At 32.1% G+C, this 27,021-nt stretch overlaps 1 protein-coding gene across 1 annotated transcript in view; it reads left to right on the forward strand.

Annotated features, from left to right (window-relative positions):
* The first annotated feature begins 1,438 nt into the window (after positions 1-1,438).
* LOC139855440 (uncharacterized) overlaps positions 1,439-27,021 on the forward strand; it is a 269,308-nt gene continuing 243,725 nt past the window's right edge. The window contains exon 1 of the mRNA XM_071844662.1: positions 1,439-1,525. The gene's annotated coding sequence lies outside the window, so the exon portion shown is untranslated. The remainder of the gene's footprint in view (positions 1,526-27,021) is intronic.

Here is a 27,021-nt window from a genome sequence, read left to right on the forward strand (position 1 = left end):
AATTGTATAATAGTGATTAAATAATTCTTGATGCCTCTCCATTATATTTCATGTATTCTCAGTTCAAAAATATATTTCAAAAGCATTTGATTAAACAGTTATAAAAACAGCGCATGTATTCTCAGTCCCAAAAATGTAAAGATTAAAAGGGAATCAAATGAACTCACTATACGATATTTTGTAGTAAAAATATGCATACGACGGCACTGAACAAGTGCAGGGTTGGCATCGGATTCACGAACCTTAAAAGAAATAGGCTTTGAAAAAACTAATGCCCCAGCCCGGGCTCGAAGCCGCGACTTCTCGCTCATCCACAAACACTCCTGACCAATTGTCCACTTCTATTTTTCTGATTTAAATCATAACCAAATAATATATAACCCATTCTATCTGTTACAGTCCACAAGCCTTCTGTCCAACAGACCCAGATTACTTCGGCCCAATGAAGAAACTAGTATTCGGCCCAACCAAGTAATTAAGATCCGGTCCAATTTTCTTGGTTTCAATCTGTTTCTGTTTTGATTTCTTGATCTCGTGGACCAAGACAATACCCTAAAAAAACGATTAATCCTTCTTGAATGGTTGTACGATTAGTATATACCCCAAGGTGGGTTCCATGGCTGGACATAGCCACTCACGGCCATTCAACAGAAAAAAATATGTTTAAAATAAGAAAAGCATCACTATCATCAATTCCATTATCATCATTACTTCATCATCATCTTAACAGGAACTGAAGCAGAGAGTACAATCCTAGCAGTCTTTTCGTTCAAAAAGAATTCTAGTTCATTAGCATGACTAGTAGGCCGGCCCCAATTTCAAATGGCAGTTGGTTTGGATTCTTCCAGCTGATGAGTATAACTTAGTGATGAAGAATCCAAGCTGATAACTTCTTGATGAGAAGACACATCGGAGGTTTCAAGATCTTCCGCGGTTTCAGCGGCGGAGGACGGTGGCCGGCAGGAATCTTGAGAGGTGGAAGTGGTGGTTGAGCGACTAGAAGAATCACCATGATTATACGGAGATCTTCGTGCTGATAACGTGTTATGATTTCATATTGTATATGGCATATATTCTGCTAATATGAAGGAAGATACTAATATGAAGGAAGATAGAAGAGATTAAATTCTTATTCAAGAATGATGTACATATCTTTATAATTGAGTGAGTATTTATAATACTAAAATTTAACTGTACATTACTCGTTTTCATCTTCAATTATAGAGTAAGTGAAATAGTAATCAATAATTCATAATTTTACTATGCAAATAACTATTCCTCTGCATACGTATGTAAACAGAATTATCATCCATATTTAACTTTTACTCCATATATCATGACAATTATAAGTATACCATGGAAAATAAATAAGGATGACAATAAATAGGGCAGTTTCCCCTAACTTGAAAAGAAAAACACCGCGTATTTTCTGGGTTAACCTAATACTGTCTACGGCCGAAACATACGAAAACTCACGCAATCGAATCGGAATTTTTTTCCATCTAATCAATCAAACATGTGTAAGGTATGTGATTTTCTTATAGCTGATTATATGCGTTTCAATAATTGTTATTCATCATGTGTATTCGATAATTAAATTCCATGTTTACAACATGCTGATGATTTTTGTGATTTTTTAATTCGCTTTTTTGCAAGTTCCCGTTTTTTGAAGGATTACCTTCTTCAAAAAAGATTACCTTCTTCCCCAAATCAACCTGACACGATTCCAAACAATTAGAAAGTGAGAGGGTGGCGATTCTTAAAATAAACAATCATAAACCAAGACTTGAAGTAAATTGAACCTCCCATCTTCAAGAATTAAAGTTTCTACACCCCTGTTATAACATTTAAGGTACGATTAATGTTATTAGTTCGTTAATTTTACTTTAGGTTTCATGAACCCTAACCCTAATACTTTGTGTTTTCATTAGTGAATTTTCTTTATTTTTCAGTTTCGAGCTCTAATTCATAAGTGGAATATTCCTAATTCGCTTAAAGATATTGTATTTTGGCTAAAGGTAATCTTTGTCAATTTCATATTATTCAGATTAACAAACTTTTGCTTCATGTTTAAATATTTTTTTGAAAAGTTTAATCTAGATGGTTAACATTTTACCCCTTTTAGGAGGTTTAGATACAAATAGAGTAAAATTCAATTATCTTTGACATTTTAGTTCAAAACTTGAACTTTTTAGGGGTGTTTGGGTATGCGTTTTGAAAATTGATTATGCGTTTTAGATAATTATAATCAAATAATCAGCTGTAGTAAAACGTGATGTTGATAAATAGTGTTTGGATTAGATTATGCAGTTTGATATCGCAATAATAAAATAATCAGTATTTTAAATGTTTGGAAACATTAGATTATCCAATATTTATTTGGTAAAATGACTAAAATAGACATCATAATATTAAATTTAAATTAGCATGTAAAAATTTATGTTTTCACTTTTTTATTGTTTAACATAAAATATTTATATTTATTATAATTATAATCATAAAATATGTGTAAAAATTAACTATTATTTTCTGTAAATGAACTGGTCTACAAGCATTTAATTATTCCCCTTACTTTAATAATTAAAATACAACTAACTGAAAAGAAAAAATTACCATGGTAAAATTTAAATCAATTTTAATAATATAAATATAAAGAAAAGGGAGACGATAAACTTATAATACTTCGTAGGTTATAATAGAAGTAGAGTATTCACCCATCAAAGGAGTCTTCAGCTTTAATAACTCATACGTGTACGTCACCTAAATTGAGGGTACTTAGGTAATTTTGATGAACATCCTAATAAATCCAATATTGCGTTTTGGTTGCAGTAACTATGGACATACTTTTTCCAAATCGCGTTATCAACATCTCAAAACGTGAATAATTGATTTTAAATTTAGCTTTACCAAACAGTTTCTACAAATTATTTGCATTTTCAAAACGTAATAATCAAAAAATTACTAACAAATCGTATTCCCAAACACCCTCTTATACTCCTAAAGAAACTATTATAAGGTTATATTTTATTGTCGGTGTTATAACTAATTAAAGTTGTAGATCGTATAACGCAGTGATATAAACAAGTCGTATGTTGCAGTGCATGAGACTATATTTATAAGACTGTGATATATTGCCTAGACCCAAATCACATATTATGATATGATATTAATTAATTATTATCATTCTTATTATTATTATGGGTCATATGTACACAATTCATTTTTGTTATGTACACAATTATCATGTTTTACAGTGTTGTATTGTACAACACTATGAAACATGATGGTTATATACATAACAAAAATGAGTTGTGTATATATCATCACCCTTATTATTATATTACTATTGTAGCAAATCTATACCATATTAAACATTATATCAATACCAGTATCAATTATAAAAAGAACATATATTATGATAATATCATTTTTATCGGTACTGGTTTATTTTTAATTACTTCTTTTTTATATATATGAGCTACAATTTTAGTTTTTATGATATCATATAAAAACACATATGTACTCCAATAAAAGAAACATATGTTATGTTTACTTGATGCTTCAGCTACAACTTAAGATTTTTACTGTGGATATGTTTGCCGAGTAATATATAAGTTTGTTCAGTCATTGTCATCAGTTACAAGATACGGGTTCATATTTGGTGTTTTGTCGATTATTTGTCAATGAATTTAAAATGGTTATCTGATAATCCTTATAGATATTTAGATCTGTGCCTACTCTGCTTCGTTTCAGAATTTGATATAATGAAATTAATTTGTACCAAAAGCATATATAAATAGAAATGTACATAAAACTATTACTATTAACGATCAATTTTTAAGCAACTTTTTACGGACTCAAGTTTGGTGTTTTATCGACTATTTGTGAATTGAAGTTATAAATATTTCAACAAACGGGCTCATAATCTATGCATTATTATTCATTACTAATGCTTTCGATTATATATTATCTATAACAAGATTTTTTCACATTGTAATTGTATTATACATTTAATAAGTATTAATTCTATCATTATCAAATATTAATTTATACAACTATCGTGACATATACAGGCTCATAAAACTATGTTTTTTTTTTTTTTGAAAGGCAAGAAAACTTTTATAGATCACAAAGAAAGCGTACAAGAGGGATCAAAACGAGAGCCCCCGACACAATATTACATAACAACACGAATATTACAAAGTGGGTTGCTAAGGGTGCAATGCCCAACTAAAAAACACCTCAAATCTAACTACGTAAATAGACACTCGGATCGTTCAACCATGATAACCACTCGAAATTCTTCCCACGTGCTCTTCTTGAGATCCATTCGAACGAGTTAATTTGAATCTCGTTCAATGCAATTGCACCATTCCATTTGTTGCCACGAAACACCATATTATTACGATTCTTCCAAATGAAATATGCGGCCACCCACTCCACGGCTTGCCAAACTTTTGATCCAAAACATGACATGCTAGCTGATGAAGCTTTGCCTCGAAGGATTTCGTTTATATTCAAGTTATTCATATTTTCGAGACCCCACCAACTATACACCCGATTCTAAACTTCCATAGCATTGTTACAAAAGATTAATGAATGTTCCACCGTCTCTAAGTCGTCATCGCAAAGCGGGCACCTCACGGTATGAAGGTCAATCCCTCGTTTATCTAGTTCAATTCTAACGGGCAATCTCTTTTGTGTTACATGCCATACAAAAATTTCTAATTTTTTTGGAATTAGATTATTTCGCATGGTTTCTTCATAGTTGTTGTTACCCGATAAAACCACCTCATCCAAAGCCGACGCTAATTTTTTAACAGTGAACTTTCCGTTGCTCGACGTTGACAAAATCCAAGTGTCTATATTACCGCAATTAAAATTGAAGGAATTTAATAGATTGGACAAGCAAGATAACTCACCACATGTGCGCCCGGATGGGTTTCTTTGTCAGTGCCAATTCGCATTCCATGTATCGTTGTACATAAGTATTCTGTCTGCTACGCGAGCATCTTGGTTCTGCTCCAATCGGTAAAGTCTCGGGAAGAGAAGACGCAACTTATTACCCCCGAGCCAAACGTCTTCCTAAAAACTGGTGCATCTTCCATTACCAACTGATTTGACCAACGAATTTCTGAATTTCACACCTTTTTCTTCAATCTCGTATCCTACCAATAAAATGTTACGCCACGTACTTGGTTTAAGAGAACGGATTGCATCATTCTCTAAATCCAAGCCGCCATTAGGACCATAAATGCTACAAATTATTTTGACCCAAAAAGAATTAGTTTATGTTTTAAATTTCCACCACCATTTCCATAAAAGACTCAAGTTTTTATTTTTAAGAGACCCAATATTTAGCCCCCCACCCTCATAAGAAGAAATCACACGATCCCATTTAACCCACGACATTTTAGAGTCCGAACCCGACCCTCCCCAAAAAAACACACGCCTAATACACTCAATTTATTTAATCACACTAGAGGGAGCACGAAAGAGCGAGAAAAAATACAACGGTAGACTACTTAAGATCGATTTGATAAGAACAAGTTGCCCCCAAATGACATCGTCCGCATTTTCCAATCCGAAAGTCTAGATTTTATTTTATCAACAACCGGTTTCCAATCAGTTTGTTTATTCATTTTAGACCTGATGGTTAACCCGAGATATTTAAACGGTAAACACCCCATTTGGCATCCAAAACTATTAGCCAACGTGGCAAGATCATTCTGCTCAACACCAATACCGTACATATAGCTTTTGTGAAAATTGACTTTTAAACCTGACGCCCATTCGAAGCACTTAAGAAGATTTTGAAGGCTACGAGCATTCTCTCGGCTCCATTCACCAAGAAAGATGGTTTCTGAAATGATCCGTCCTAATCCATCCGGACGAAGTCCATATCGATTATAAACGATTCACAACAGTTGATTACATCGCGAGGTACTTGACCCCTATATGATACATTTTACAAACATTGCATTCGTTTTTGAAAAGACAAACTTTCATTACATCGAAAATTGACAGCAGGCATACCATTTCATAATAAATCCAACTATAATTGACTTAATAATAATATTGATGAACTCAATGACTTGAATGCAACGTCTTTTGAAATATGCCATGAATGACTCCAAGTAATATCTCTAATATGAGTTAATGCACAGCGGAAGATTTCTTTCGTACCTGAGAATAAACATGCTTTCAAGTGTCAACCAAAAGGTTGGTGAGTTCATTAGTTTAACATAAATATTCATTTCATAACTTTAATAGACCACAAGATTTCATATTTCCATTTCTCATAAACATACGTCCCATGCATAGAGACAAAAATATCATTCATATGGATTGAACACCTGGTAACCGACATTCACAATATACATATAAGAATATCCTCATCATTCCGGGATCCTGCTTCGGACATGATATAAATTTCGAAGTACTAAAGCATCCGGTACTTTGGATGGGGCTTGTTGGGCCCGATAGATCTATCTTTAGGATTCGCGTCAATTAGGGTGTCTGTTCCCTAATTCTTAGATTACCAGACTAAAAGGGGCATATTTGATTTCGATCATTCAACCATATAATGTAGTTTAAATTACTTGTGTCTATTTCGTAAAACAGTTAAAGCAGCGCATGTATTCTCAGTCCCAAAAATATATATTGCAAAAGCATTTAAAAAAGGGAGCAAATGAAACTCACAATAATGTATTTTGTTAGGTAAAAATACATATGACGACATTGAACGATGCAGGGTTGGCCTCGGATTCACGAACCTATATCATTTGTATATATATATATATTAAAACATATACTCGTATTCGAATAAATATATATATTATTTTTTTTTTATAATATACTTGTTAAATTATTTATTATGTAAATATAGATATATTTGATTTATCTATTTGATTTAATTAGTGTTTACCTTTTATTATAACATATTAATAATAATAATTTACATTAGGGTTTGTATAATATATATATATATATATATATATATATATATATATATATATATATATATATATATATATATATATATATATATATATATATATATATATTAATTGATATATTTCATATATAGCTTAATTACTATATTGTTAATAATAAAATTATAGCGATATGTGATTTTATTGTTCTTGTAATGTATTTTTATATAAACATAATTATTTGTATTAATACTAATAATAATAATAATAATAACAATATTCTTAATTATAACTATAATCATACTAATAATAATGATAATATCCACAATAATTGATAATGTAAATAAATGATAACTTTTATAAATACACTTATATTAATAATAATAATATTAGTAATAATAATAGTAGTAGTACTAGTTGTATTAACACTAATAATAATTCCTTTTCTAATATTACAAATAAAAATAACTAATGATATCAATGATAATAATGATAATAATAATAATAATAATAAAAAGAAAGAATGGTATACCCTCGTGAAAAGCTTTTCTAAAAAGAAATGTCCCAGACGAGGCTTGAACCCACGACCTCTCGCTCCACGCAAACACCCCTAATCATTTCCTCTAAATCATTTTATCTGTTTTAAATTTCCTGAATAAACTATATAATCCGTATCTTTTTTTTTTAACCTGGCCCTATTTCCTTTCGGCCCAACAGTTACACGGTCCAACAATCATACCAGCCCAACAGCAGCTAAATAAAAAAATAATGCCGTCCCCCAGTTTCGAACCCGTGACCTCTAATTCCCCAACACAACAACATAACCAATTACTTCAACCTGCCTTTCTGTTTTATTTCATACCGGAATTCTATTTATGCAACGTTTATGTCTGTCTTCTTTATCAAGATCATAATCATAATTACATCATAACATAATCATCTTTACCTATTCATCGTCCTCATCATCGAGCTCAATTTATGATCATCATCATCTTTCATTAATATTTTAGCATACCCTTCCGAATACCCTAACCTTTCTACGTATATCTACTAGTTAGCCACGCGTTAATCACACCCAAGGACAATTAATCAAACCCAAAATTAATTAAGGTCCACTAGTGTTTACCGAATTCAAGAGTATAGCCCAATTTATATCCCATGTACACGTCATGCCCAAAGATAGGAACAAGTCCTCGTTCGTTTAATACAAGTCAGGCCCATATCATGTAACTGTTTCATGGATTAGGAAGTAAATTAATAGCCACGACAGGAAACAGCCGTGGGGTCTTTGTTCCACTCATCATCGTTGTTTCATCATTTAAGTAAAATAGTCATCGAATCATCTTTATCATAAATACTTTGTGACTCACCTTTAACAATATTAGTCACCACCATATCTCGTTTCTTTTGCAGGTTCATAAAACTATTTACGAGCAGCAATCATCAAATGATAGCAGTAGCAACACGAAGTAGCAGTAGCAACTTGTGTAGTTTATTCGATTAGAAACAGTAGCGTATGCAGTAGCAGGTGCAGCGGTGTAACTATGATTAAAGGTGTGAAGTGGTGGCGATGAATTTTAGAGAGAGAGAAGGAGAGAGAAAGTGGCGGTCTAGGTCTATTTTGATTGGCGAAAACATTGCAAAGATCTGCAGGAATAATAGAGGGATAATTGGGGATTATGGTGTTCTTGTTGATAGGTGATGAATCACTGCAGAAGACAGTAGCACACAACCGTGATCAAACTGTAATTATTTTGGTGGGTCTTCGGTTTAAATAATCAGGAAAACAGAAGTTGGAATAACAACCCTAGTATCTATATTAAACGATAATATAGGCGAATATAGTGGTAACAGGTACCTAGTAGTGGATCACGATGGTGTGGGTTATGATGGTTGTTTCGATTGCTTGCAACAGATATAATAATCGTGGTTCTGGTTTATAGGTTATAACTATGAAATAGAATTGTGGTGTTTGGTGATGGAAGGTTGTGGTTTTTGGTTGTTGCTCATTCGACCAAAACAGAAGAAAGAGATGCAGTAGTTATGGTGGTTGTGATGTTGTGTTCACGAAGGGAGTTGAAAGGAAGAAGGAAGTAAGAAGTAGAAATAGTGAATGAATTCTATGTATAAGTATATATCTATGATATAGGTAATCAAGGTTGTATAAAGGTAAATAAATATAGATTGTGATAGAAGACTGTGATCGATAACAAAAAGGTGGACTAGTGGGAGTAAGAAACAAAAAACAAAACACTCACTTTACTCCATGTGAATGATACAGTTAGATTTGTGTGTTGCAATTGAAAGCAACCAAGCACAGTGATGATGGAGATGGGTCTCACAAATATCTCATATGTATATATATATATATATATATATATATATATATATATATATATATATATATATATATATATATATATATATATATATATATATATATATATATATATATATATATATATATATATATATAATACGTGATGTCTAGATCAATTAAAAAGCAAAAAAAAATAAATGTGACATTAAGAAAAAAAAATATAACATAAAAAAAAAACTAAGAATCTTAAAGTTTTGATGAAATGATACGTAATGGATTGGGTCCAGTCTTTACAACATTTATTTTATTTGTTGCCACTTTTAGTTTGTGGGTGTTTGTTAATTGGTGATTTTGTTTGTTTTCTATTAGTAGTAGTAAGTAGATGAGGCGATGATTGGTTTGGTGTTCACTTCAAGAAACAGGAACTAAAATAGTAACGGAGATGGTTGTTTAGAGTTGTTAGATGAGTAATAGAAGTTGTTTTGGTTTATACTTGAGTTAGAAATGCAGTAATAATAATTGAATGAAACGAGTTGAGGTTTATTATGAAGGGACGCACGAATCATTCATATCACATATATATATCAATTAACTTTATTATTATTAAATTCTAATTCTATCAATTAATAACTTATTAATATATATTTTTATTTATTTATTTATTTATATTTACTTAGTTATATATATACCAATCTATTTACAATTAATGGTTCGTGAATCGTCGAGAATGGTCGAAGGTCAATTGATTATATGAATCAGTTCAAAAATTTTGAGACTCAACTTTACAGACTTTGCTTATCGTGTCGAAATCATATAAAGATTAAGTTTAAATTTAGTCGGAAATTCCCGGGTCGTCACAGCACCTACCCGTTAAAGAAATTTCGTCCCGAAATTTGATCGAGGTCGTCATGGCTAACAATAAAAATGTTTTCATGACGAGTATGTGTTGATAAATAGAGTTTTATCATTATTGATTAATATAGATAAAACGATTCGATTACTTTAAGAGCACGAATGAAGCTATCACAAAATAGTGAAAAGCTTCGTCCTAACTTTTGACGTAGTCACGATTGAATTTAGGAAAATAAGGTTCGTCTTAACTTTTGACATTATCTTGGTTGAATTCCGGAATTCAAGGGATTTAAGAAATTCTAAGAAATCTAAAAGATCTGATTCTTCGGATTTTTTTTTTTTGGAAATTAAGATCTCTTTAATTAAATGCGATCATCTGTCTCGATTGTTCTGTCGGATGTTTCTATTATAAATTAAGCTCTTCCGTTCCATTATTCTCAACATTCATATACTTTCTTTCTTAGTTCATACATCCAAAAGATTTGTGATAATGCTTAATCCAGTTCTAATCCTTGTCCTCACCTTACTATCGTAGCAATCATTCTCCTTTTCCAACTTCCACCAGAAGAATCTGCTTATTTCTACTTTTACCTTTTGGGGAATACTATTCTTAATTCTACCGTGTCTTTATATTACTATTCGTATTAATATCCACGGTTTGAAATCTCCGTGTTGTCATTGAGCTTTATATTTTCTCTAATATTTTGGAGTACTTGTTTCCGTCTTCTATAATTATTGTCATTCACAGTTAATGCTCTCTCTGATTTGCTGCGATTTATACCCCTTTTCTATTTCGGAGCTTCATGCTTTTGTTTTCTTTTTGCAAGTAACGGTCCAGAATTCATAGGTATGGAGTTTCGAATGAGCTTAATGTTCTAAACAAGGAAGAACGTAATAGCATGATTTGATTTGTCAAATTACCAGATTCACTGAGAATAGAACTATTAAGAATATATTTTCTTGATATGTTCAGAAGTTAATCAGAATGAAAGAGTTATGTAACATGACACATGATGACGTTATAATCTGTGAATCATCATGTTCCATTTAGAAACTCAGCATGACTTACTGTAATATAATCACGTTGATCAAGTGTCATTATATTATACTAACTCATGCATCAGTTCCCAACATTACTTCAATAGCATTCATATCTTAAGCTCGAAAGTTTACAGAATATAGAAACTAACAGTTTCTATATGATGTAACACTGATAGCACGAAGAGATTAATGATTTTAGATAATAATAGTTATAAAAATATCTTCAGAAATATGGAGGATATTTATAAAGAAAGATACGATGATATCTTCGAATTTCTAAGATCAGAGGATGATAGAAACTATTGTCTGCAATGGTTTAGAGTAACGAGCAAGATATTCGCTAAAGACTTCAGCAGACATTGAATCATTTAGATTCTTTAAAGTCAAACTTATTCTTTGTGATTTGTCCACGGCTTTCTTCATAGTTTCGCATAATCTGCTTTTCGGTACAAAATTTTCTCTTGAATGTTTCCAATATAATGATACACATGAAGCACGAAGAGGTATATAATTTCGGACGAGATTATTTATGAAAATATCCTCAGAAATATCGAAGATATTGATGATGATATTTTGGAATTTCTAAGTTCGATGGTTGATGGAGAAAGATTTTCCGCAAGATTTTAACATGACTTCGGAGCAAGATATTCTCTAAGGATTTCAACGGATCCAGAATTATCTGAATTCTTTGAATATAGGGTATGGTTCTTGTATTTGTCCTTGGTCTCCTTCATGGTTGACTCTATCCGTTTTTCAGTTCCAACATTTCTGAGCCTTTCCAACATATTATTCTTTATCATCAAACTTCCGACGACTAAGGTCGTTTACGGTTGCCTACAGTTTCTGCTGCTTCATTCAGCTTTTTCAAAGTTCAATGTATTGATTCGTAAGCTGGGTGCCTTTTCAAAATTTCAGAATGAAAGATCATACTTCTAAGAGATAAATGTTATATGAATACATATAACTGTTGATGTAGATATGCTGTGAGTTTTCAAAGTACTGATAGCTGATTCCCAGTAATTGGTATGGCAGTTCTCGTTACAAGATACGGATGAGTATATGATAGGGTTTCAATGAATAATTATAATGATTTGTCAGAGAGATCTAAGCCAAGAAGCAACGAGGTTGCTGGTACGTCTGCTGGTAATATGGTGGAATATAAAAGAATTCTCCGGTATAAAAAGGGTAATCGTATATATATATCAGGATTATAGTAAGGCTACTTCGAATGAAAAGTCGAAGTTGACTTGCTGGAGCTGTGACAAAATTGGCTACTTTGAAAAGGGATCGCAAAGTTATTTTTGCTAATATATGCCAAAGGATCTGACGCGGCTACGTGTTAAGCGTTGACTCAGTTTCCGAGAGTTTTCGGGTGCATAACTATACACATCAATCTTTCTTTCTGTAGATGAAGTGTGGTCGGTTCATCCTCTCGGTTAAGATGTTTTCAAGAATCATGAAAGGTTTGAACGCAGATTGTAGTCGTCAAGATACAAATGAGGTTTAAGATGAAGTCAAGTGGCAACTTGAGGAAATATTTAACTGTAGAAGATGAAATTTATTTACAATCTTTTGAGTCGAAAAGTGTTGTATTTAATATTTCCTACTCTTTTAATAATTTTTAATTGTCCATAATAGTAGTCCAATAGTTCAATAGCTCCACCAAAACTAGTATATTTTAAGGAAATAGTCATATAGTAACAGTTAGCTAGGGACATTTAACATAGTTTTAAAGTTTTACGTAGTTAATTAATTGGTTACTAATATGTTTTATTTTGTTCATTATTTTCTTCATTATGCCACTTGTAAAATCTTGACTTGGGTTTTGATCGACAGAAACTCGTATGTGAAATTTTATTGGAATGAAAATGGTTATTCTTTGGTGAACAGATATGTATATCGGTGGAGTAAGTAGGATAGTAAATGACTGTTGAATCAGATTCGAAGAATGTACATTGTAACTCATTAATGTGAAATCTAAATATTCCTCGAGTATTACCTACCCGTTAAAATATTTTCACCATTAACAATTTGTACAAGAGAATTATTAATTACATTTTTTTTATTTATGAAAACATATATACATATATATTTTCTTCAAATGTAATCATGGATTTAATGAGTTAATATGATATTAAACTCATTTGATTTACGGCTAGAACTAGAGTACTTAATCTCTAAAACATTAGAGATTACATAATCACCATGAAGGACGAAGATAGTTTATGTAGAACGATTCGTAGAACGATGATCATGCTTGAGGTATAGATTGCGAGGTTGAGACGTGTGATGATGTTGTTGTTGTTGGTACTGGTTATGCTGCTGGTGCTGCTGATGGTGGTATTGTTGTTATCGGTGCTACAAGTGTTGTTGGTGCTGAGGTTGATGATGATGTTGGTGCAGTAAGTATAGCTTGTAATTCACGCACCATTCTTGTCAGAGTTTATATCCTACCCTCTATCATTTCTATCCATCCACTCATCTGATTCGATAGATCTTGATTATAAATTCGAAGTTCCCTAACTTCTTCTAATATTCCCTTTCGATTGGTATTCAGAAGTAGAGGTTGAATATTTTTTGAGATTGCAGTAACGCGACCTTCGAGGTGGAAAACTTTAGCAAGAAGGGTGAATACAGTGTTGCGCATAGGTTCACCGGTGAGTACATTGTTTTCTCCGATGTTAGGAGGTAAGTTTGGTTCACGGTAGGGCTCGCCTTCTTCATTTCTCCATCGAGTGAGTAAGTCTCGGACCCACCCCCATCTCCTCCAGAAAGAAAAATAACCAAATGGTTGAGGCACTTCTGGTTCATTGACTTCGGAGTCTGCTTCAATATACATCTTGAAATCGCTTCCGGAACTAATGGAATCTAAGCTAAGTGTATGATCCATCTCTCACGATCAGTTAAAGGGTTTTGATATGAAATGATTTTCGAATATCGAATGATATTCTAATTATATAGAATATCTAATATAGTACATAAGATCCCGTAGATTACGGAGGAAATTAAGGAAACATGTCAGATAAAGTCTACAGTAACAGATACGCAAAGATATGAATTTTGTCTATACACTATTCATGCAGTCAATGCAGTAAAATGTATCTAGACTAAGAATAATGAGCAGGTAATTTCCTAAGGATGATAAGCAGATGATTTCTGACAAAAACGATAAGCAAAACTTTTGACATGCAGACACGGTCGAAGTCCAGACTCATTAATGCATCCTAACGACTTATCAGTTAGACACACTAATGCAGACCCGGTTCACTAAGACCACCGCTCTGATACCAACTGAAATGACCCGTCCTAATCCATCCGGACGAAGTCCATATCGATTATAAACGATTCACAACAGTTGATTACATCGCGAGGTACTTGACCCCTATATGATACATTTTACAAACATTGCATTCGTTTTTGAAAAGACAAACTTTCATTACATCGAAAATTGACAGCAGGCATACCATTTCATAATAAATCCAACTATAATTGACTTAATAATAATATTGATGAACTCAATGACTTGAATGCAACGTCTTTTGAAATATGCCATGAATGACTCCAAGTAATATCTCTAATATGAGTTAATGCACAGCGGAAGATTTCTTTCGTACCTGAGAATAAACATGCTTTCAAGTGTCAACCAAAAGGTTGGTGAGTTCATTAGTTTAACATAAATATTCATTTCATAACTTTAATAGACCACAAGATTTCATATTTCCATTTCTCATAAACATACGTCCCATGCATAGAGACAAAAATATCATTCATATGGATTGAACACCTGGTAACCGACATTCACAATATACATATAAGAATATCCTCATCATTCCGGGATCCTCCTTCGGACATGATATAAATTTCGAAGTACTAAAGCATCCGGTACTTTGGATGGGGCTTGTTGGGCCCGATAGATCTATCTTTAGGATTTGCGTCAATTAGGGTGTCTGTTCCCTAATTCTTAGATTACCAGACTAAAAGGGGCATATTTGATTTCGATCATTCAACCATATAATGTAGTTTAAATTACTTGTGTCTATTTCGTAAAACAGTTAAAGCAGCGCATGTATTCTCAATCCCAAAAATATATATTGCAAAAGCATTTAAAAAGGGAGCAAATGAAACTCACAATAATGTATTTTGTAGTAAAAATACATATGACGACATTGAACGATGCAGGGTTGGCCTCGGATTCACGAACCTATATCATTTGTATATATATATTAAAACATATACTCGTATTCAAATAAATATATATATATATATATATTTTATAATATACTTGTTAAATTATGTATTATGTAAATATAGATATATTTGATTTATCTATTTGATTTAATTAGTGTTTACCTTTTATTATAACATATTAATAATAATAATTTACATTAGGGTTTGTATATAAAATATATATATATATATATATATATATATATATATATATATATATATATATATATATATATATATATATATATATATATTTATATTTATATATTAATTGATATATTTCATATATAGCTTAATTACTATATTGTTAATAATAAAATTATAGCGATATGTGATTTTATTGTTCTTGTAATGTATTTTTATATAAACATAATTATTTGTATTAATACTAATAACAATAATAATAATAATAACAATATTCTTAATTATAACTATAATCATACTAATAATAATGATAATATCCACAATAATTGATAATGTAAATAAATGATAACTTTTATAAATACACTTATATTAATAATAATAATATTAGTAATAATAATAGTAGTAGTAGTAGTTGTATTAACACTAATAATAATTCCTTTTCTAATATTACAAATAACAATAACTAATGATATCAATGATAATAATGATAATAATAATAATAATAATAATAATAATAAAAAGAAAGAATGATATACCCTCATGAAAAGCTTTTCTAAAAAGAAATGTCCCAGACGAGGCTTGAACCCACGACCTCTCGCTCCACGCAAACACCCCTAATCATTTCCTCTAAATCATTTTATCTGTTTTAAATTTCCTGAATAAACTATATAATCCGTATCATTTTTTTTAACCTGGCCCTATTTCCTTTCGGCCCAACAGTTACACGGTCCAACAATCATACCAGCCCAACAGCAGCTAAATAAAAAAATAATGCCGTCCCCCAGTTTCGAACCCGTGACCTCTAATTCCCCAACACAACAACATAACCAATTACTCCAACCTGCCTTTCTGTTTTATTTCATACCGGAATTCTATTTATGCAACATTTATGTCTGTCTTCTTTATCAAGATCATAATCATAATTACATCATAACATCATCATCTTTACCTATTCATCGTCCTCATCATCGAGCTCAATTTATGATCATCATCATCTTTCATTAATATTTTAGCATACCCTTCCGAATACCCTAACCTTTCTACGTATATCTACTAGTTAGCCACGCGTTAATCACACCCAAGGACAATTAATCAAACCCAAAATTAATTAAGGTCCACTAGTGTTTACCGAATTCAAGAGTATAGCCCAATTTATATCCCATGTATACGTCAGGCCCAAAGATAGGAACAAGTCCTCGTTCGTTTAATACATGTCAGGCCCATATCATGTAACTGTTTCATGGATTAGGAAGTAAATTAATAGCCACGACAGGAAACAGCCGTGGGGTCTTCGTTCCACTCATCATCGTTGTTTCATCATTTAAGTAATATAGTCATCGAATCATCTTTTTCATAAATACTTTGTGACTCACCTTTATCAATATTAGTCACCACCATATCTCGTTTCTTTTGCAGGTTCATAAAACTATTTACGAGCAGCAATCATCAAATGATAGCAGTAGCAACACGAAGTAGCAGTAGCAACTTGTGTAGTTTATTCGATTAGAAACAGTAGCGTATGCAGTAGCAGGTGCAGCGGTGTAACTATGAGTAAAGGTGTGAAGTGGTGGCGATGAATTTTAGAGAGAGAGAAGGAGAGAGAAAGTGGCGGTCTAGGTCTATTTTGATTGGCGAAAACATTGCAAAGATCTGCAGGAATAATAGAGGGATAATTGGGGATGATGGTGTTCTTGTTGATAGGTGATGAATCACTGCAGAAGACAGTAGCACACAACCGTGATCAAACTGTAATTATTTTGGTGGGTCTTCGGTTTAAATAATCAGGAAAATAGAAGTTGGAATAACAACCTGAAATGTCCCGTTCTTATTGATTAAAAACGTTCCATATTAATTGATTTCGTTGCGAGGTTTTGACCTCTATATGAGACGTTTTTCAAAGACTGCATTCATTTTAAAACAAACCATAACCTTTATTTCATCAATAAAGGTTTAAAAAGCTTTACGTAGATTATCAAATAATGATAATCTAAAATATCCTGTTTACACACGACCATTACATAATGGTTTACAATACAAATATGTTACAACAAAATAAGTTTCTTGAATGCAGTTTTTACACAATATCATACAAGCATGGACTCCAAATCTCGTCCTTATTTAAGTATGCGACAGCGGAAGCTCTTAATAATCACCTGAGAATAAACATGCTTAAAACGTCAACAAAAATGTTGGTGAGTTATAGGTTTAACCTATATATATCAAATCATAATAATAGACCACAAGATTTCATATTTCAATACACATCCCATACATAGAGATAAAAATCATTCATATGGTGAACACCTGGTAACCGACATTAACAAGATGCATATATAAGAATATCCCCATCATTCAGGGACACCCTTCGGATATGATATAAATTTCGAAGTACTAAAGCATCCGGTACTTTGGATGGGATTTGTGAACACCTGGTAACCGACATTAACAAGATGCATCCGGTACTTTTAAATCATTAAGTTAGCATATCATATAGATATAGAACATGTGTTTAGTTGATTTTAAAAGTCAAGTTAGAAGGATTAACTTTTGTTTGCGAACAAGTTTAGAATTAACTAAACTATGTTCTAGTGATTACAAGTTTAAACCTTCGAATAAGATAACTTTATATCTATGAATCGAATGATGTTATGAACATCATTACTACCTTAAGTTCCTTGGATAAACCTACTGGAAAAGAGAAAAATAGATCTAGCTTTAACGGATCCTTGGATGGCTCGAAGTTCTTGAAGCAGAATCATGACACGAAAACAAGTTCAAGTAAGATCATCACTTGAAATAAGATTGTTATAGTTATAGAAATTGAACCAAAGTTTGAATATGATTATTACCTTGTATTAGAATGATAACCTACTGTAAGTAACAAAGGTTTCTTGATCTTGGATGATTACTTGGAATGGATTTAGAAAACTTGGAAGGAAACTTGCAATCTTGGAAGTATTCTTGATTTTATGAAACTAGAACTTTTGGAATTTATGAAGAACACTTAGAACTTGAAGATAGAACTTGAGAGAGATCAATTAGATGAAGAAAATTGAAGAATAAAAGTGTTTGTAGGTGTTTTTGGTCGTTGGTGTATGGATTAGATATAAAGGATATGTAATTTTGTTATCATGTAAATAAGTCATGAATGATTACTCATATTTTTGTAATTTTATGAGATATTTCATGCTAGTTGCCAAATGATGGTTCCCACATGTGTTAGGTGACTCAAATGGGCTTCTAAGAGCTGATCATTGGAGTGTATATACCAATAGTACATACATCTAAAAGCTGTGTATTGTACGAGTACGAATACGGGTGCATACGAGTAGAATTGTTGATGAAACTGAACGAGGATGTAATTGTAAGCATTTTTGTTAAGTAGAATTATTTTGATAAGTGTATTGAAGTCTTTCAAAAGTGTATAAATACATATTAAAACACTACATGTATATACATTTTAACTGAGTCGTTAAGTCATCGTTAGTCGTTACATGTAAGTGTTGTTTTGAAACCTTTAGGTTAACGATCTTGTTAAATGTTGTTAACCCAATGTTTATAATATCAAATGAGATTTTAAATTATTATATTATCATGATATTATCATGTATGAATATCTCTTAATATGATATATATATATACATTAAATGTCTTTACAACGATAATCGTTACATATATGTCTCGTTTAAAAATCATTAAGTTAGTAGTCTTGTTTTTACATATGTAGTTCATTCTTAATATACTTAATGATATGTTTACTTATCATAATATCATGTTAACTATATATATATATCCATATATATGTCATCATATAGTTTTTACAAGTTTTAACGTTCGTGAATCACCGGTCAACTTGGGTGGTCAATTGTCTATATGAAACATATTTCAATTAATCAAGTCTTAACAAGTTTGATTGCTTAACATGTTGGAAACATTTAATCATGTAAATATCAATCTCAATTAATATATATAAACATGGAAAAGTTCGGGTCACTACACAACCCTAGTATCTATATTAAACGATAATATAGGCGAATATAGTGGTAACAGGTACCTAGTAGTGGATCACGATGGTGTGGGTTATGATGGTTGTTTCGATTGCTTGCAACAGATATAATAATCGTGGTTCTGGTTTATAGGTTATAACTTTGAAATAGAATAGTGGTGTTTGGTGATGGAAGGTTGTGGTTTTTGGTTGTTGCTCATTCGACCAAAACAGAAGAAAGAGATGCAGTAGTTATGGTGGTTGTGATGTTGTGTTCACGAAGGGAGTTGAAAGGAAGAAGGAAGTAAGAAGGAGAGATAGTGAATGAATTCTATGTATAAGTATATATCTATGATATAGGTAATCAAGGTTGTATAAAGGTAAATAAATATAGATTGTGATAGAAGACTGTGATCGATAACAGAAAGGTGGACTAGTGGGAGTAAGAAACAAAAAACAAAACACTCACTTTACTCCATGTGAATGATACAGTTAGATTTGTGTGTTGCAATTGAAAGCAACCAAGCACAGTGATGATGGAGATGGGTCTCACAAATATCTCATATGTATATATGCATATATATATATATATATATATATATATATATATATATATATATATATATATATATATATATATATATATATATATATATATATATATATATATAATATGTGATGTCTAGATCAATTAAAAAGCAAAAAAAATAAATGTGACATTAAGAAAAAAATAAAAAAAAAATATAACATAAAAAAAACTAAGAATCTTAAAGTTTTGATGAAATGATACGTAATGGATTGGGTCCAATCGTTACAACATTTATTTTATCTGTTGCCACTTTTAGTTTGTGGGTGTTTGTTAATTGGTGATTTTGTTTGTTTTCTATTAGTAGTAGTAAGTAGATGAGGCGATGATTGGTTTGGTGTTCACTTCAAGAAACAGGAACTAAAATAGTAACGGATAGTGATGGTTGTTTAGAGTTGTTAGATGAGTAACAGAAGTTGTTTTGGTTTATACTTGAGTTAGAAATGCAGTAATAATAATTGAATGAAACGAGTTGAGGTTTATTATGAAGGGACGCACGAATCATTCATATCACATATATATATCAATTAACTTTATTATTATTAAATTCTAATTCTATCAATTAATAACTTATTAATATATTATTTATTTATTTATTTATTTATTTATATTTACTTAGTTATATATATACCAATCTATTTACAATTAATGGTTCGTGAATCGTCGAGAATGGTCGAAGGTCAATTGATTATATGAAACAGTTCAAAAATTTTGAGACTCAACTTTACAGACTTTGCTTATCGTGTCGAAATCATATAAAGATTAAGTTTAAATTTAGTCGGAAATTCCCAGGTCGTCACAGTTTCATCGGCATATTGAAGGTGTGTGACTTGAACTCTATCATTACCCACTTCAATGCCTTTGAATAGGTTTTTTCCGGATGCGGCTTTAATAAAAATATTTAGTCCCTCCGCGGCCAAAATAAACAATAATGGAGAAAGTGGATCTCCTTGACGAACCCCCCTACCAAGTTGGAATTCGTTAGTCGGGGACCCGTTTACTAGAATAGAGATGGATGCTGATTCTAAACATGAGAGGATCCATTTTCTCCACTTGTTCCCGAACCCCATACAATTCATCACGTCCTCTAAAAACTTCCAATTGAGGCAATCGAACGCCTTCTCAAAATCAACTTTAAAGAGAATGCCTTTTTAATTTTTAGACTTCAAATAATCAATACATTCGTTAACAATTAAAGCACCGTCTAATATGAAACCTCCTTTCAAAAAGGCACTTTGTTCGCAACCGACAAGCCAAGGAAGCACTTTTCTCAACCGATTCGATAGAATTTTTGAAATTATCTTATAATAACTTCCAATTAGACTAACCGGTCGAAAATCACCTAGGTTATCCGGGTCCAGTTGTTTTGGAACTAATGTTACAAAGGAAGCGTTTCACCCTCGTGATATTTCTGATTTTTCCCAAAACCAATTAATCGCATCTACAAGGTCACATTTAATCAAATCCCAATATTTTTTAAAAAACCGCAAATTAAATCCGTCGGGCCCCGGGGCTTTCAAACTACCACATTCAAACACCACATCTTTGATCTCTCTTTCGCCTAATGGAACTTCCAAAGAGTCTGATTCCTCCCTCGAAAGTGATGGAATCTTAATTCTTCCATGCTTGGCCGATCAATATTCGGTTCCTCAAAACTTTTTTGTAGTGCTCGAAAATCGTACTTTTTATATCATGTGGCGAGTCATTCCATATACCATTGATGTTTAGACCACGTATGTTGCACTTGTTGTTGTTTCTTTTAATGATCGAGTGAAAGTAACGGGTGTTTTCATCATCTTCTAGAATCCATTTGACGCGAGCCTTTTGTTTAAGCATTTCCCGTTTAACATTCTCATTTTCTAACCATAACTTCCTAGATCCTTTCCAATGGTTCCTTTCATCTTCGTCAAGCATTGTAGATTCTGCCTTAAGCTCAAGTTGTAGACTCATGTTTTTAAGTAATTCAATTTCACCTTCAATATTATTATACTTACTCTTACTCCATTCACGAAGAGCATCCTTTACATTCTTGAGTTTATTACGAAACACACAATATTTCCTAGCTATAGTTGGAACCGTTTTACCCCATGCTTCCTCGATTATTTTATCAACATCTTTCTCATCAAACCAAACATCAAAAACTTTAAATGGTTTTGGCCCAAAATATCTTTCTTCATCTTTGATAACAATAGGGCAATGGTCTGAATTTTCCCTATCTAGTGCAAGCGTAGTGAGATCATTCCAAAGAGAGTAGAATTTTTCGTTAACAAGGAAACGATCTAACTTACTAAACTTTATCCCATCATCGCTAACCCGTGTAAAGTTTCTACCCCCTAATGGTATCTCCATCAAGCTTGTGTTGTCAATAAAATCATTGAACCAATTAGCCCTATACTCGTTAAAATCACAGTTAAATCTTTCAACAGGGTCTCTAACTTCGTTAAAATCACCTCCTATAATTAATGCCTCATTACACCCTAATATATATCTAGATAATTCGGCCCAAAGTTTCTGTTTTTGGCCATCTTTGTGAGGCCCATGTATGTTTAGAATGTTTACAGTTTCCCCAGAATCTCTCCATACCCCATTGACCCCAATAACACAGTCGAAAGACATTATCTCCTTTGCTTCGAAGGAGTTTTTGTCCCAAACAATTAATTGGCCCCCTTTTTTACCCACCTTTTCCTTCTGAATGAAATCACAGTTGTTGGAACCCCATAACTTAAAAACCCAATTGTAATTGACCTGATTGAGTTTTGTTTCTTGCAGCAAAATACATGAAGGTTTTTCTTTTAGAATCAAATTTCTCAACCACCCAAATTTACTTTTCTTGTTACCAATCGCAAAACCCCTTATGTTCAGAGATATTATCTTCATTAATAAACAATAAGAAAATGATAAGAGTTGGATTACAACTTACTATTGAGTGATCTTTTCCCTCCATTTGAGACCAAGCTTGTTGCCATACTCTCTCACTTCAGTTGTGTGTAATGACTCCTTTGACTGGGAATGATTGTTTCTACTATTCGAGATAGATGTTTGAGTATCATTTGAACGAGATCTGTTTGCACATGTCGAACACTTGGACTTTAGAGGTTGATCATCAGGCCTGACTTTCCTTGCAGAATTTTTCTCGTTCAACATTCTGGAAGTTGATTTCCACTTACGTATATTGGGCCAACAACAATTTTTCTTTGAGTTTTCTGCGTTACTCAAGTCCTTCGTCTTTTTCTTCTTAGCATCAACACGTCTTTTTTTCTGTTTTGGAATTTCTTCGACGCCTTTGATCTCAGTCCCATTAATTTTTGACACATTGTTATTGGTACTATTGGATGTTGGGCTTGTATTTTCCTTCAGATTGGTTTTACTAGAGCCCACTACATTATGATTGAGGATTTGGATATTTGGGCTTAGTGGGCTACTGTTGCCAACAGGCCCATTCGGTTCAGCAACAGAATCATCAACTTTTGTATGACTTGTTATGCTTATGGAGCCTTCACCTTGATTATAATTCACATTTGAATTTATTGGCGTGCGCATAGGATTCGCATTTGAATTGATTGGCGTGTTTATGGAGACCCCACCTTGATTATAATTCTCATTTGTATGACTTGTTGTGCTTTTGTATGAATTGTTGAGTTTTCGTTTAGGTTCAGTAACAAAATCATGAGCTTTTGTATTATTTGTAGTGCTTATGGAGCCCACACCTTGATAATAATTCTCATTTGAATTGATTGGCATGCGCATGGGAGAATTTGGGTAATGATTATAGTTGTTACAATTATGGTTTTTGGGACCCATGTTGATATTCCCCACGCCTACACAGCCCGATTCTCCATCTTCCACATTTAATTTTTCCAGGCATCTACAATCACCGGAACCGTAGTTGACTGCCGAAATAGAATCCTCATTGTTTGAATATTGTTTTTTCTCAACATCATCTATCTTTTTGGATTCAACTTGCTCTTCTTTTTCTATTTCATAATCACTAATACAATAATCATCATCTGAGTTGCCATACGTATCATCAATGAATTCGTCATTCGCACAATCAAATTCAGATTTGGAATCTTCATTAGGATTATGACCATTATTATCATCTAGACCATTATCATTAAGATTGTCTTCATTGCTTTCTTCAATTATTTTCAATTGGACTTTTCTATTAGAATCCTCCTTCACTTTGACTTGAATTTGAATACCATTGAAACCTACATCAATCTTAGTCCATCCATCAATATGTTCCATATTATTTGTTAACAGCAAAACACTACCATGGTCCAAGTTTTGATCTCCTTCTTCGATGTCACTGATAATGCTAAAAACGAACATATATTTCATAGCATTATCCTTCAAGAAAGACAAGCTTTTGGTTGCAATTGTTCTATTTACAAGTGATATTCGTTTAAATAATAAAAGGTGAAGACAAAAGACAGATTCGACGATTTGAAGACGCAAATGACCAAAAAGCTAAAAAGTACAAAGTACAATCAAAGTGGTTCAAATTATTGATGAGAAACGTCTAAAAATTACAAGAGTACGAGCCCCAAAACGCAAAGTACAAGATATTAAATTGTACGCAAGGACGTTTGAAAATCCAGAACCGGGACCAGAGTCAACTCTCAACGCGCGACGCAACGGACTAAAAATTACAAGTCAACTATGCACATGAATATAATATAATATATAATTAATTCTTAAAATTATATATATTATATTATATAATTAAAACCGTCGGCAAACAAGAAAACAAAGTTATGTGAGCTGTCCCTAGACTCCATGCGATTGCATGGCATATGCAAAGGAAGCTCATGCGATCGCATGGCCCTGAAATGCTGGCCACATCTATAAAAGGCGACGAATTCAGTGAACAAAAACACATCTTTTTCTATCCACTCTCTCTCACGATATATATATATATATATATATATATATATATATATATATATATATATATATATATATATATATATATATATATATATATATATATATATATATATATAAAATTTATAATTTTAATTTTAATTTTAATTTAAGATTAATAATAATAAGGGTATGTTAGCAAATGTTGTAAGTGTGTAAGTCGAAATTCTGTCCGTGTAACGCTACGCTATTATTAATCATTGTAAGTTATGTTCAACCTTTTTAAATTAATGTCTCGTAGCTAAGTTATTATTATGCTTATTTAAATTGAAGTAATCGTGATGTTGGGCTAAAATATTAAAGACGGGGTTATTGGGCTTTGTACCATAATTGGGGTATGGACAAAAGACCGACACTTGTGGAAATTAGACTATGGGCTATTAATGGGCTTTATATTTGTTTAATTGAATAATAGTTCGTTAATTTAATATAAAGATTTACAATTGGACGTACCTATAAATAACCATATACACTCGATCGGACACGATGGGCAGGATATTTATAAGTACTAATAATCATTCATTTGACCGGACACGGGAATGGATTAATAGTCAATGGACTCATTAAAACAGGGGTGAATTATGTACAAGGACACTTGGTGTAATTGTTAACAAAGTATTAAAACTTTGGGTTACATGCAGTCGATATCCTGGTGTAATTATTAAACAAAGTATTAAGACCTTGTTACAGTTTAAGTCCCCAATTAGTTGGAATATTTGACTTCGGGTATAAGGATAATTTGACGAAGACTCTCGCACTTTATATTTATGACTGATAGACTATCATGGACAAAACCGTATGGACATATCGAATAATCCAGGACAAAGGACAATTAACCCATGGTAATAAACTAAAATCAACACGTCAAACATCATGATTACGAAAGTTTAAATAAGTATAATTCCTTTAATTCATATTTCATCGCACTTTTATTTACTGTCATTTTATTCATTGCATTTTTATTTATCGCACTTTTTAATTATCGTACTTTTTAATTATCGCAATTTTATTTATCGTCATTTTATTTATCACACTTTAAATTATTGCATTTTAATTATCGTCATTTACTTTACGCTTTAAATTAAGTTATATTTATTTTTAATATTTTACATTAGGTTTTAACTGCGACTTAAGACATAAAATCGACAAACCGGTCATTAAACGGTAAAAACCCATATATATATATATATATATATATATATATATATATATATATATATATATATATATATATATATATATAGTAACATCCCGATTTCCTTATATATGACTTAAGGTGCGTATTTTTACCTTGTAAACATTTAATATTAACCGTGATCAATTATGTATAGTTTAAAGTGTTTATCGCGAAAGTTGTGTTATTTTCCTATATTTTGAAGCTCTTATGTTATCGCGGGTTATAAAGGTTGTGGGTATAAGTTCGATTGGTTAAAAGTGCAAGAAAATGTCCAAAAATTGAAGTCTAGAATGTGTGAGGCGCGCTTGTTAGGGTGTGAGGCGCGCACATATGAAGAAAAAGTGATCAGTCAAAAATTACACTAGGTGCGCGGGGCGCACTTTCATGTGCGTGGCTCACAGAATTTACACTTGGTGCGCGGGGCGCGCATTATAGTGTGCGCGGCTCACACAAATTACACTTGGTGCGCGGGGTGCGTATTATAGTGTGCGCGGCGCGCACACCCCTGAATCAGCATACCTTTTTATTTTGTAATTTAAAAAAGGGTATATTGGTCTTTTCATTTGTGGCCGGTTTTGGGAATCTAAAAGCTGGTTCAAGCTTATCTCTTCCTCATTTATTTCATTTGCATTTAATTAAAAATAAATTTAGAGAGAGAGAGTGAGACTTTTAGTGTGAGAAAGCCCATTTTGGTGAAGAAGAAGGTTGAATCTTGCCCGAACCCAAGTGTTAAAGTTGTTCCTTGCGTCTCTAGCAACACTTTGGTAGTCTTGGTAAGTCTTAACTCTATGATTTGAGTTTTAATTGGTTTATGGTTAGGGTTTTGGC

This window comes from Rutidosis leptorrhynchoides, chromosome 6 (assembly GCF_046630445.1).
Source record: "Rutidosis leptorrhynchoides isolate AG116_Rl617_1_P2 chromosome 6, CSIRO_AGI_Rlap_v1, whole genome shotgun sequence".
Classification (NCBI taxonomy): Eukaryota; Viridiplantae; Streptophyta; class Magnoliopsida; order Asterales; family Asteraceae; genus Rutidosis; species Rutidosis leptorrhynchoides.